This window comes from Schistocerca serialis, chromosome 4 (assembly GCF_023864345.2).
Source record: "Schistocerca serialis cubense isolate TAMUIC-IGC-003099 chromosome 4, iqSchSeri2.2, whole genome shotgun sequence".
Lineage (NCBI taxonomy): Eukaryota > Metazoa > Arthropoda > Insecta > Orthoptera > Acrididae > Schistocerca > Schistocerca serialis.
Genome location: NC_064641.1, coordinates 142,177,465 through 142,191,732, shown reverse-complemented (window position 1 = coordinate 142,191,732; position 14,268 = coordinate 142,177,465). Strand labels below are relative to the sequence as shown.

At 38.3% G+C, this 14,268-nt stretch overlaps 1 protein-coding gene across 1 annotated transcript in view; it reads left to right on the top strand.

Annotated features, from left to right (window-relative positions):
* LOC126474160 (delta-sarcoglycan) overlaps positions 1-14,268 on the top strand; it is a 469,148-nt gene that overhangs the window by 403,681 nt on the left and 51,199 nt on the right. The window lies entirely within an intron of this gene.

The window sequence follows — 14,268 nt, the reverse complement described above, 5'->3', positions numbered from 1 at the left end:
GTCCCTTGCTGAATTATTAACACATGTGCAAACACTAACAGTCCCTACTTCTCATCTATTGTGCATATACTACGACAACAGAAACAGTGTGCAGTGAAATGTAACTTACAGGTTACTTAATTTGATGAACTGGTGTCAATTACAATTTTATAACATAAGAATACAATAAGAAAGGTACAAAATACATCATTAAAGAACATAACACTACAGATAACATTTGTAGTAATAGGGGCTTTACAAAAGAATAGAAATAAACATATACATCAGTGTTACAGGAATTATGACATAAGTAAATATACAAAATAATGAGAATACTTTTTGAAACATTAATTTCACATATGAGCATTGAAACAGAACAGAATTAATAATGTCTATAAACATCTTTACAAAGTAAATAACATATTATTAATCTAAATTATATTTGAGGATAACAGTATTCCTGATTATAGTGAATGTAGCTTAGTACTAGAATAATTCTACAACATAAATCTTAGTAGCTGAACACATAAAGACAGGAAAAACACAAATACACAAGAGTACACAAACACATAGCGGAATAACACAGGAGGAAAGGACAGGGTTTGTTTTCAGTGTAACATTTGGTACTGCAGTCCAACCCAAAACTTCATTCCATAGATCTTTGGTCTTATTTCAACATTTGTTTCCACCAAAAAAATCCTCTCCATGAATGCTTTCTGTATTTATATGTTCACATATTTCTTACCTCATTATTTATTTTCCATTATCTTACCTCATCATTTATGTCTAAGAAAATCCTACCTAAACCTGTTGTCCCTAAACCCTACTATTTTTATTCATATCCTCTTTCAAAATACTTTTTTGTCCAAACCATTTTCTTATAGCTTCTCAATGCATTTCTTCCAATTCATCGCAACTCGTTCTCTTATATAGCCTACCTCTTAAGCTAACTTAAATCTACTGAGCTCAGATGCTAAACTAAAGGATGAGGCAATGCAGCAGCACAAAACAATTAACACAAACACCAATGACAAACAATGCAAATTGGCAAAGCAAGCAGCAATAAATATAAATTATCAAAGCAAATGCAATATTACAACTAATATAAGGCAAAGTGCAGCAAACAAGAAAAATAAATCAGTAGTAAAACTGGCTTAACAGAGTAATACAAAGTGAAATTTAGTAGCACTATGCCTGGAAAACAGCAGCAGCAAGTGCAATAACTAATATCTGAACATGACAAAGCTCACAAGCAGAAAGAATAGTACAATAAAGATGGCCATGTCTAATACCTGTGTCACATCTTAACCCTAGAGTAATGCTTTACGATAGTTTACTCTAGCAGACAAGTTACCAAATCGTTAAAAAATTATTTTTGCAATTCCTGTGAAGGGAAATGTCTAGTTGTGCTCTCTTTTCTTTTTTTTTTTTTTTTTTTTTTGAGAAAGTAGATCATAACATTATTGTTTACTGGGTCTGTAGACAGAAAACGTTTCTATTATTACATCTATTAAATTTTAATTGAAACAATGATGCAGTGCAAATATAAACTAGATACTAAACAAAATAAGCAATCTCTCAACTAGAAAGCCAATAGATGTAAAATGTGTCTCATCATTGCATTTGACATTTTAGTAAATATCATAAATTAAGATTTACACAGTGTAATCATATATTTTCAAGTTTGAGTGTGTCGGATTTGCGATGCTTTCTACAAAGAACTGTCAATAGCGAGGATAATGGCCTCTTTTTTTTCTCCACCTAATGGCTTTCTTTTGTCAGACGACTATCTCACAGCTGGGCGCCCAAAACACATTACGTCAAGGTCACTTACCTTTCTTACTGAAATATTTACGACACCAGTTTGCACTACAGTGACAGTCTCATATCAAAAATTTCACAGGTCGAGAATTTGCGTTACAAATGTGTAGAAACAAAATCCTATAAATATAACAGTGTCCACAAAATTTTCGCTGGCATTCTGATACATTCATGCATTTACACACATTTCGTAACTCTTAAAGTACGGTTCTTGGTTTCCAACATCCTTTTTCACCAGTCAGAGTCCCTAACCACTACTCATTATTCCTTACCTTATTACACATATACATATTCGTCGACACTTATTCAATATTTCATCATAATAAAAACATAGCATAATCAAATTCCTCATATAGCATCAGCTTATTGATCATAAACATACCTCAACAGCATAAGACACATGTCATCCTAATAATAACATCATAAAAACCCAGCCAAATCTCAAAAACGTCCTAGCTTTCTGCAATAATTTCGAAACCTACAGAAAATTCTCTGCTCATTTCAATAGTGTCCTCTACCTCAAACGTACTTTAAAAATCATGTTCCCATACCAAATACATCATTCAAAGCTCTCATAGTATGACAATTGTTCCGAAAAAGTAAAAACAGTTCACAAAGTACAGACAAAATACAATTTCGTATGTATGTGTAATTGCGTAAACATCGGTCACTGATGTAGTAAAATAAATGTTTGTCTCTCTCAGTTAAATGATCAGATAGCTGTGTAATTTGTGTTAGAGAAAGATGGTACCGATGTGTAAAGTTGTATAAGCATATACCATATTAGCTAGGGCTCCTTGTGCTTGCCAAACACATGGTACACAAAGTAAGCGTGTACCCCCCTGAGGATTAATGTAATTATACCCTCAGGTGTTACAGAGCACAGCAATGGAATGAAATGTATCACGGAAAACCTTTGTATCACTGTAATTCAAAAATCTTTAAAAATAAATGTTTTAAGTACAGAATAAATCACTCAAATACGTGTACTGTAGCGCTAAACTGTGCATCTTGTTGTCAGATAATCTCTGTGGAAGTGTCGTAGTTATCGTCCTCCGAAAGCTAAGTTCTGCAGACGTCAATGTACTTACCTCATTATAAACAAAAGTGAAATGCTTTACGTATAGATATCTCACTTATTACACTTATTGCCGTGATGAAGAAAGTCCTGTGCTGTAATGTATTGTTGTGTTATGGAAAAGGCTGTCTCATTGTAGCTATACCACAAAAGTTACTACTAAAACATGTTTTCCTTTCCAGAAGAATTCAGAAAAACTGTGCACATATAAAACAGAAACACCGCAAAAGCAACATTGTAAATTGTCACTCATTAGTAGCATCGTGATAAAATCGTGTAGCTGTCACATAAACTAACCACTGTGTCATCTGGTATCTCACAGAAAGTACTTTAAATCCAGAATGTATTTTCAAGTAAACGAAAATGTTGCATTAAAATCTCATTAGCAGTATCAGTATATGTGCTAAGTATGTAAGCCTGATAGTCGTTACGTAATCGTGCAACTAATAAGCAAGAATGTACAAATAACAACACTGTGTCGTCTGTTCACTATAACAATCCATTCGTAATTTCTGTTTAAAAATGTTCCCTAGATTCTAGACTGGATAGTTAACTTCAAAACAGTTTTGCATGTTAACAGTTTCTCAGTGTGACAAATTGTGCTAGCAGCGTGAAGTGAAAAGTTTTATGGCAAAGACTAAGTTAAAAAACATATTATCTTTCAATAAACAGTTTTACATGTGAAATGTGGTGTAAACCCTTACTCTTCCTAGTACGCAGAGTTTCAAATTCAACGCCATTATCATGTGGTATACGTCGGATTCTGTAAGGTCCATTGTAAACTAGAAAGAATTTGTGACTCAAGTGTTTCTTCTTATGTGACAATGAATGAGCTTTAATGAGAACTTCCTGACCAATATATAATTTCTTTGCTTTTCCTTTACCGTGTAGTTTTCTCCTTTTGTCTGCTGCAGATTTTGTATTTTTAATAGCCAAATCAATTATGTCTTTTTGTCGAAGTTTACGTGTATTCGGGAAAGGTACAAGCTCTCTGATTCTGTTCGGTGGTTCTTCATACTTCAGTACAAGAACAGGTGGTAAAGCAGTGGAGTCATGAGACATTTCATTCAGCACGTTTTAAAATAAGTGTAAATATCTGTCCCAATACTGATACTTTCTGTGACAATAAAGTCTGCAAAGCTTATTGATTTCTTTCATAATCCGTTCAGATGGGTTACAATGTGGTGAGTACAATGAAATAAAAACAGGTTTGATTTTATGGTTCCGAAGCATGCGTGACCAAACAGCAGATCTGAGTTGCGGTTCGTTATCTGAAATGACTTTACTAACGTGTCCAACCTCACGTAAGAAATTTTTAACAAAGGCGTTGGATACAGACCGTCCAGTGGCTTTACGTAACGCAGTAAAAAGAAACAAATTTTGAAGTAAGTTCAACAGCGACTAGAACATACGAAAATCCATTAGATGTTCTGACAAGGGGTCCCAAGAGATCAATAGCAGCAAATTCTTTTAATTTAGAAGCAATGATAGGAAACAACGGAACACGATGTGAGACAGTAGATGATTTAGCCTTTTGACAAAGTTTACAGTTAGACAAGACTCTTCGAATTCTCTTTCCCATATTGTTAAAATAACAAGTCATCCGAAGAATATGATAACATTTTCGTGGGCCAAAATGTGCATAGCTGAAATGAATGTACCAAATGAGCTTATTAACAAAATCGTCAGGAATGCAAAGTACCCATCTCTAGTCATCAACAGTGCAGCGTTTGAACAGTATGTTGTTTCTAACCAGATAATAATGCCGAATCTGTGTGTGTGCTTTTTCATGCCATTTACTTTTGGTGTCTTTCCAAATCGGATCTTTATCTTGTTCATGAGCAATGTCCTTTAAAGATGTGGTGATGAAGTTTTCAAAGGCGACTTTCTGAATGTAAAGAATACTGAAATTTTTCTCGAGGTTGCCTTCTGTGTTACTTTTCTCAAGCCCAGCCGCTGGGCGTGACAGTGCGTCCGCAACAATTTTCTCCTTGCCGGGAATGTAGACTATTGTGAAGTGGAATTCTTGCAGAAACAATACCCAACGTTTTAACCTGTGATGATTTAATTTTGAAGACATAAGAAATTTTAATGCACGATGATCACTGTATACATTAACGTGCTTACCAGAAAGAAAGGAACGGAATTTGTTAAATGCCCAAACGATAGCTAAAGCTTCTAATTCAGTAAGGGAATAATTTTTTTCAGATTTTGTTAGCACTCGGCTAGCAAAAGCAATGGTTTTCTGAACAGTAGTGTCATTTTCTATGGCTTCTTGAAATAAATGGGCACCTAGACCGACTTTAGAAGAATCTGTGCAAAGACAGAAATCTTGTGACAGATCTGGATGAGCTAGTATTGGTGTGTTAAGTAACGCTTCTTTCAAAGAATTGAATTCCAACTGTGCTTTTTCGTCCCAGTTCCAAATAGTATTTTTTTCCAGTGAGAGAACAAAGTTTTGGTCTAACTAGAATTTGCATATTCAGAAAACGACGGTAAAAATTTCCGAGACCTAGAAAACTGCGGACTTGTTTTTTGTGGGTGGAACTGGAATGGCTCTGATTGCTTCTGACTTTTCAGGATCCGGCTAAATGCCTTCAGAAGAAATAATATGTCCCAAAAACTTCACCTTTGTCCTACCGAATTCAGACTTTTCCAAGTTAACTGTAATTCCAGATTCTGCAAAAATATGTAACACGCTGTTGAGGATGCGTTTATGTTGTGAGGCTTCTGCTATCAGAATATCGTCCACATATAAGGTGATGTGACGTTTTAAGAACTCAGGTAATATGGAATTTAGCCCGCGAATAAATGCTGCCGAAGAAATGTTCAAACCAAAAGGAAGTTTCCGAAACTGATAACAAACGCCAAAACAAAAGAAAGCTGTGTATTTTCTACATTCTGGATGAAGTTCGATCTGATAAAAGCTAGATCTGAGATCAATAGAAGACAACACTTTTACAACATTAAAATTTTGAAGTTCTTCCAACGTTTGCGGCCTGTCTGTTTCAGGAATGATGATGGTATTGATTTGTCTCGAATCTAAGACAAGCCTGATCGATCCATTTTTCTCCTCAACAGCATGTAATGGATTGTTGTATGAGCTTACTGCAGGTTCAATAATGCCCTCGTCAAGCATAGACTTTATTTCTGTTCTAACACGGTCCCCATAATGTGCTGGAATTACGTATGGTCTAACACAAAATTTAGTATGTTCACGAACACGAAATTGGTATAGAAATCCCTTGATTGTTCCTGTTTTGTGAGTAAAAACTGTGGAATGTGCTTGTAAAATCTCAAAAAGGTCTTGCATATCAGTGTCATTACAATTCTCAATTGTTTGAATTTTATTCTGAATCAACTCATTAGCATCAAATGCGCCGTCGATATCATCCCTGTCAGTACTTGCAGAATGATTGTTAGTGTCAAGTTCCGTCGAAAATTCCGAACTGTTGTCTAACAGGAGGTAAAGCCGATTAATTTCTTCGTCATGGTTTGAGAGCTAATCTTCAAATTTCAAAGGTATTGACTTACCTTCTTTCTCTAAACTTATTTCAGCATTGTGAAAGTTTAAGATTGCTTTGTATTCATTCAAAAAGTCTACTCCCAATATAATTTCCGTTGACAATAATGGAACCATAAGAAAGTTCATACAGAAGCTGTGGCTTTGACAAATGAATTATAAGTTGGTTTGTTGGAGTACATCTACCCTTTTTCCAAAGATTGCACCTTGTAATTTAATCTTACGTAACGGAAGTGTGGGGAAATCGTTCGATTTGTTGCATTTGCTAAGGGCTGTTTCACTAATTGCTGAAATGGGACTGCCAGAGTGAAGTACTGCCGTAAATTTTACGTCATTTCCTGTAATGTGAATCACAGGATGTGCAATGTTGTTATGTTTTACGTCGTATTCCTGGAGTAAGATGTCCCTAATGTCTTCCATTTTTACGTAATTACTAGCTACTCCAGCTGTGTCGTCAGTTTCATAAGTACGTTTTATGGCTGCCAGTGGTATGAGTCATTGCCTATTGTCTCTTTGATGGCACGCGTCGTTATTGGGATTTGGAGACCTAACTTCTACAAATTCACCTTGTCGAGAAGGCCCTGCCCTGTTTGAATCCCGCCAGTTCTGATGCAATTCAGGTCTGTCGTTACGATCATATCGTCTGTCGTCATGTCGGTAGATTCCATAGTTTCTTTCTTGTCGGTCACGTGGTGTAGAATTTCTCCCTGAATCGTAACTGTGCGCTGGACCGTTGCGTCTATTCTGTCTCCCTTGATAATAATTATTTTGGTTACCATATTGTCTGTTTCTCTGATTGTCTCTGTGATAGTCACTACCATGGAGAGGTGATCTTTCCCTGCAATTATTACTACTACGCTAACGGTTGTCATACGGGTGGTGTCTGTTTTGGTCACGATTTGTGTTGTGAGAATAGCCTTGTCGTGTCCAGTTATTATTTCTTTCATCGCGGAATTGCGACGGATGTGACCTGTAATTGTTGTGTTCCTGTTTTCGCGTTCCGCGATTGTCATGTCAATTTCTAATTCTTGTAAGAGTCCCTGAAAAGCTTCAATGTCGTCTTTGCAGCGTCCTGCCAAAATAATATGTCGTAATTGTTCAGGTAATTTGATTAAGCAAATGCGGATGAGTTCTGAGGGGCTGTCTGGGTTTGACAGGTACTGATTCTTGTGCAACATGTCTTCAAAATATTTCACAAGACTGGAAAATTCAGATTGTTCGAAATGTTTCATCATTATGATGCTATGTTTTAATCGGTCTTGTGTAGCTTGAGACCAATATGCTGAGACGAAGGCATGACAAAATTCTCCTTCACTGTGACAATCGTGAGTGACCGATCGCATTCACTCAGCTGGTTCATTCTCTAAGTAGCCACACATAAATTCTAATCTGTGCTCTAATGACCAGTTGGGAGGAAAACTATGAGAGAATTGATGGAGCCACGCTTGTGGATGAATGTCGTTGCCAGAATTCTTACATGTTTTGAATTTACGTGTAGTAATGAACAGCTTATAGTCAAAATCATCGTGTCGGCGAGTAGCATATCGGTCATTGTTACGTCGTGTCGGCGGTACCATCTCAAAATTCGGTGCACCTTGCCAATTTCTTTCATAATTTCCGAAATGCCCTGTGTTATTGTTTTGTGGTTTTTCCGTATTTCTAAGTCCCTCTTCTCGTGTTGGAGCGCGAGTGTCCTCTGAAATACGTAATTTTTGTATTACTTGCGCCAACTGATCTTGTGCTTCCCGGATTTCTCTTTTGTGTTACGTATTAATTTGATTCTTATTTTGTTTGAATTTCTTAATTTGTTCATACTCTTCTGTGTCAGTGATGGCTACAGGTCTTGTGTCAGTCAGATCATCATCTACCTTTGCAGATAAGTTAGTGAACTGATCCGATAGTTCGGCTACTTTCTCCGATAGTGTACTTATTTCCTGAGTGTGTTTTTCTGAACCAATTTTCAGAGTGTCCATTTGTGTTGAAATCGTATCTACTGTGTCCTTTAAGTTTTCCTGAGTTTTTGCAAGTTGCGTAACCGAATCGGTAGATGCAACTGAGTCAATTTTAGCCTGCAAGGTTCAAATAATAATAAATGGTTCAAATGGCTCTGAGCACTATGGGACTCAACTGCGACGTCATTAGTCCCCTAGAACTTAGAACTAGTTAAACCTAACCAACCTAAGGACATCACACACATCCATGCCCGAGGCGGGATTCGAACCTGCGACCGTAGCGGTCGCGCGGTTCCAGACTGCAGCACCAGAACCGCTCGGCCACTTCGGCCGGCCAGCCTGCAAGGTCTCATGATTTTCATGAACAATAGTTTGCAGTCCTTTTATGGCTGCTTTGTGATTCTGTAATGTATTTTCATGCCGCAAAAAAATAGGTTGGAAACGCTCACAAATTTGTGTTTCTACGTCATTACAGACTTTTTTAAATTTCGATTCTATTTTATGTAACTCAGTAGTTAAATCTTCATGTGTTTGTTCAAGCGTATGTTCCACTGAGTCTAACTTTTGAAGCTTTTGTTCCATTGCGTCTAACTGTTGCTGTGTTTGTCTCTGGTGTTGTTCCATTGTGTGTAACGTTTGAAGATTTTGTCCCATTGTGTCTAACTTTTGTAGCCTTTGTCCCATTTGTTGCATTAACTGTAATAACAATGCACTGGTGTCTGACACATGTTCCTCAGTGCTTTTCGGCAGTGAAGTTGCACCGGCAACATTCACATTTTGACAAGCAGAAAATGTGTCTTGACTTATTTGAGAAAACGGTGAGGACCCAAAACCTGAATCTGTAGTATTTGCAAGATTGTGTCCTGTCATTCCCGATCGCTGAGGCGGGCGGTTGCCGACCGATCGATCGATAATGCTTTCCTGTTCACTAATTGTTTCACTGTCTACACCATTGTTTGGCGCCCGCTCCATTTCCCTATGCACAATTACCAAATTACTATGTTGAACATTAGTTAATTCATTACACGGTGGCTCTAACACACTGCTTTCGTTTTCACTCTCATTTCTCAGTTTACTTCGGAGCCTATTATTACGTTATTCACACGCCATAATTGTCACAATATTTCACACGATAACACAGAAAAGCACAATTTGAAGAGCAAAAATAAAAAAAAAACATTAACATAGCACTGAAAATAATATCTAGTTAATCGCAAGCGCAGCTGCGAAATACTTGGTGCAAATCTACATGCATTCCACAACTGTTTTACTTTACAACAATGAAAGACTGCAACTACAAAGGAGATTCTTTTTACAATCACGCACTAGCAATAAACAAAAGCTACACTAATTACACAAACTACAAGAAAAAATGAGAAGATTCCAGTGAGGTATCCTCGGCTAAGAGTCGACATATGAAACGTCCCCTTTGAACAATTACACATGACTGTGCTTAAACTGACGCACAATATTTTTAGCGCAACGCAATCTGACTTTCAAAAATCCCTACAAAAGAATGGCCCAGACTAACATTAACCTATACGTTTCACAAATCACTTACCTCACAAAAATCTTCGTTATTCGAACTACTGCAATACAGCGAGCGCCACTACTGCCAGCTAAATAAAAGATTCAAACTACTGAAGGCACTAACTACTGATAGGCACAGTTAGCAAAAGAAAGATTTCGATACAGAACAAACAATTTATTTACCTAAATATTGTTCAAAGGTTATATTATACATCAGTTCATGACATCCAGTCTTACAAATGTACTGCCTCTGATGGACACACGTCCAGATCATCCGCTCTCAAAAATCCGCCATCTCACTTCCCACATCCACCACTGCTGGCGGCTCACCTCCGACTGCGCAACGCTACGCGCTGTTAACATCCAGCTGCCCAACACTACAGTGGCAGACAACAATGCAAACTAGCCACAGACTGCACACAGCACAGCCAGTGGTTTTCACACAGGGCGCTACGTGGCGTTACCAATAAGAAAACCTAAACAGTCTACTTACAACACCTTAAACAGCAGAGCTTATCTTTCCTCACATTCGGAAAAGACGGTTCGCGTAAGAGGGCGTTTTCTACATAAACACGTTGTGAGTGAGTCACCTAACTCGAGAAACTGAGATATTTCCAAATTTGCCAGGGATATCGCTTTCTGTTTTTCGCAGTGGTTTGAAATAACAAGTTTAGTAATTAAAGTTGCACGGCACTGTTAAGCCCTGATCGTCTTTCCTAATCTCCTTGTAGAACAATACCACAAGGACTGACGAATATCTTGTAAACATCCGGCAAACAGCCGTTTGGAATTTAACCCACGACATTGACACAAAATCTGCTGATGACAAACAATGTTATTGTTGTTGTGGTCTTCAGTCCTGAGACTGGTTTGATGCAGCTCTCCATGCTACTCTATCCTGTGCAAGCTCCTTCATCTCCGAGTACCTACTGCAATGTGCATCCTTCTAAATCTGCTTAGTGTATTCATCTCTTGGTCTCCCTCTACGATTTTTACCCTCCACGGTGCCCTCCAATGCTAAATTTGTGGTCACTTGATGACTCAAAACATGTCCTACCAACCGATCCCTTCTTCTAGTCAAGTTGTGCCACAAACTTCTCTTCTCCCCAATTCTGTTCAATACTTCCTCATTAGTTCCGTGATCTACCCACCTTATCTTCAGCATTCTTCTGTAGCACCACATTTCGAAAGCTTCTATTCTCTTTTTGTCCAAACTAGTTATCGTCCATGTTTCACTTCCATACATGGCTACACTCCATACAAATACTTTCAGAAACGGCTTCCTGACGCTTAAATCTATACTCGATGTTAACAAATTTCTCTTCTTCAGAAACGCTTTCCTTCCCATTGCCAGTCTACATTTTATATCCTCTCTACTTCGACCATCATCAGTTATTTTGCTTCCTAACTAGCTAAACTCCTTTACTACTTTAAGTGTCTCATTTCCTAATCTAATTCCCTCAGCATCACCTGATTTAATTTGACCACATTCCATTATCCTCGTTTTGCTTTTGTTGATGTTCATCTTATATCCTCCTTTCAAGACACTGTCCATTCCGTTCAACAGCTCTTCCAAGTCCTTTGCTGTCTCTGACAGAATTACAATGTCATCGGCGAACCTCAAAGTTTTTACTTCTTCTCCATGACAAACAATACGCCTACACATTTCCTCCCTCAGAGTCGGGCGCCGCGGTACAAACTTACCTTACTCACCGATTTCGGCTACGGAGACTGGTTAAGTCTGCACTGGTTAAGCCTGCACTTTCAGTAAAAATTGGTCAGGTGAAAGATGCTGTTAACAACTCCCTTTCTGCAAGTATGTGCGTAGTGCAACGAATAAATGGATTCGAGAATCGATGTGTGTTGGGTTGGAGTTGGGTTGTTTGGGGGAGGAGACAGACAGCGAGGTCATCGGTCTCATCAGATTAGGGGAGATTCGGGAAGGATGTCGGCCGTGCCCTTTCAAAGTAACCATCCCGGCCTTTGCCTGGAGCGATTTAGGGAAATCACGGAAAACCTAAATCAGGATGGCCGGACGAGGGATAAAACCGTTGTCCTCCCGAATTCGAATGCAGTGTGCTAACCACTGCGCCACCTCGCTCGGCTATTGTGTGTTATGAGATTAAGATCAGTTTGAGTCTCCTTACAATAGTTAGTAATGTAACATATTCAGTGCAGCATTCCGTACGAAATTTTGGAGTGAATACATTCAAAATTTTGATGCATCCTTTTGTTGCTAGAGCAAGCTGAATCCCACACCAACTCTAATTATATGTCGCTATCTTCGGCAATACGAACCATCAATGTAAGGTACGTACCAGGGTGGCGTAGCGGTTTGCGCATCTGCCTAGTGAACAGGAGACCCGAGTACAAATTTTCATCCGTGGCTTCAGTCTGCATGTATACATCACAGACGTTTCAGAATTGAAACGGTTTCTGGAATCCTATAGTTTCATTTGCTTAAAAAGTTAGTTGAGAGACTTAAATCTTGGAGCGCCTCACGAAAGGGCTCCAACAGAAGCAGAAATGTTACCAGAGACGTGTCACATACAGCAGTCCTTTCGAAGAAATATTGTTTCCAATCAAACAAGTTTTCTTTGGTTTTTATGTATTACCACCTCTAACTACATACAGATTATGTAGTAAGAATAGCTATTGGAGTGACATATAGTCATCCGGCACTTTAATTAGTACAAATTATTCTAGAGTCAATTACAATTACTCCTTTGTTCTATTTTTTAGTACTAAACCTAACTTCTTTTATTATCGATTTCCTTTTAGCATAAGCACGAAATACGGGATGTTTTTCTGTGTATGCGATGTAGAACAATAACGAAACGTCTCGGTTGCTTTAGAGCGAACAGCAATAAAGGGCGTGTAGTAAATACATCGATCCGCTTCTCAGGAAAGTCGTTGCTATGTTATTAACGTACATCTGTTGACTCATACCGAGTGGAAGATAGACGTCAGACTGACAGACAACTTCGCACATCGACAAGAAATGAACATGACATTCCACTGTATAATACACACCTGTAGACTGTATAATCATAACACTACAGATCACATTCTTTTTTTAATTTAACTGTATGTGCCTAATACGAACCCTACCAACATTAAATACGACTTCCAGAAAATGCGAAACCTTATCCACTTTGAGTCTGCATTGAAGGTAATCTCTTCTAGGTTGTTAGGCCACGTTATTTTTCTCCTCAATTTCTTCTACACAATCGACGATTCGACCCTTTCGGTGGCATCTTCTTCAGGATCTTCTAATGTTAACGGTTAGTTGAACAACAGAAGTTCCTGAAGATTCCAGCAGAGGTGTGGGAACTTCGATCATTTAGAAGACACTGAATAGAAATGTAATTCTGTCTGGAAACCTAGAAGAGTCTATCGCCTAAGCTGTTTGTAGTAATACACAAATATGTCTTCACCGCCGGCAGATCCACAACTGCAGCAGTGCCCGCTAACCTCTTTGGAAGGGAACAACTGATACATTTATATGTGTTTCATCTATGGAAATAGAAACCTACATTGATGCTCATGACACAATGGCAATGATGTTTTTAAATTTTATGTAGATTTGTGTTTTAGTTATATTCATTCTGTAATGTTGGAATCGTCCTATAATAGCGAAATTAAGCAGTTTGTTTGACATTTTAGTGAAGATAGATGCCTTTGGCAGACCTTATAACCAAATTGCAGAACAGTAAAACGGTAGGCTCCTATTCTTACTTGCTATAGTGTGGTATCCTTTATTCATATTTTAACCTTTGCAATAAATGTGTTAGCAAAACTCTCTACATGATTCACTACTAAACATTTTATAGAGATATTAATGCTAAAGCTCTGACGTACTGTCATGTACCGAGTGGTTATAATTAAACTGTCCTTATTTAACACGTTATAAAGAGAAAGTAATTACTGCACGATTGCCAAACTTGGTAACAATGAGGTCCAGAGTATGGAGTGCATGATTTCCACTCGTCACAGCGCCACCGTCCAGTTCCATCTGTGGCCACCAAGTGCTGTTATCAGTCATCGTGATTCACAGTCTCACACACCTAATCAGTGGCAATGCACTTATTGACGTGTCAGCATGAGCATGGACAAAAGGAACAGCGCATTACTGGTGAAGCTGTCTTATCAAAACAACAGTAATGCTGCAGCTGCACTTCCAGAATATCGCCGGCTGAAAAGATTACTATAGGGTCCTCTTTCTCCACCTGCTGTGCGGAGCATGATGAAGAAGTTCGAATGAACTGGAGAACTGGCCGTTGCTCCGGAAAGAGGCCGACTACCGGTTGAACCACAGGTCGTTGATGATATCGCCGTTGATATGGCAGACAACGCTGCACGTTAGGCAGTGCACGTGCTGTGTC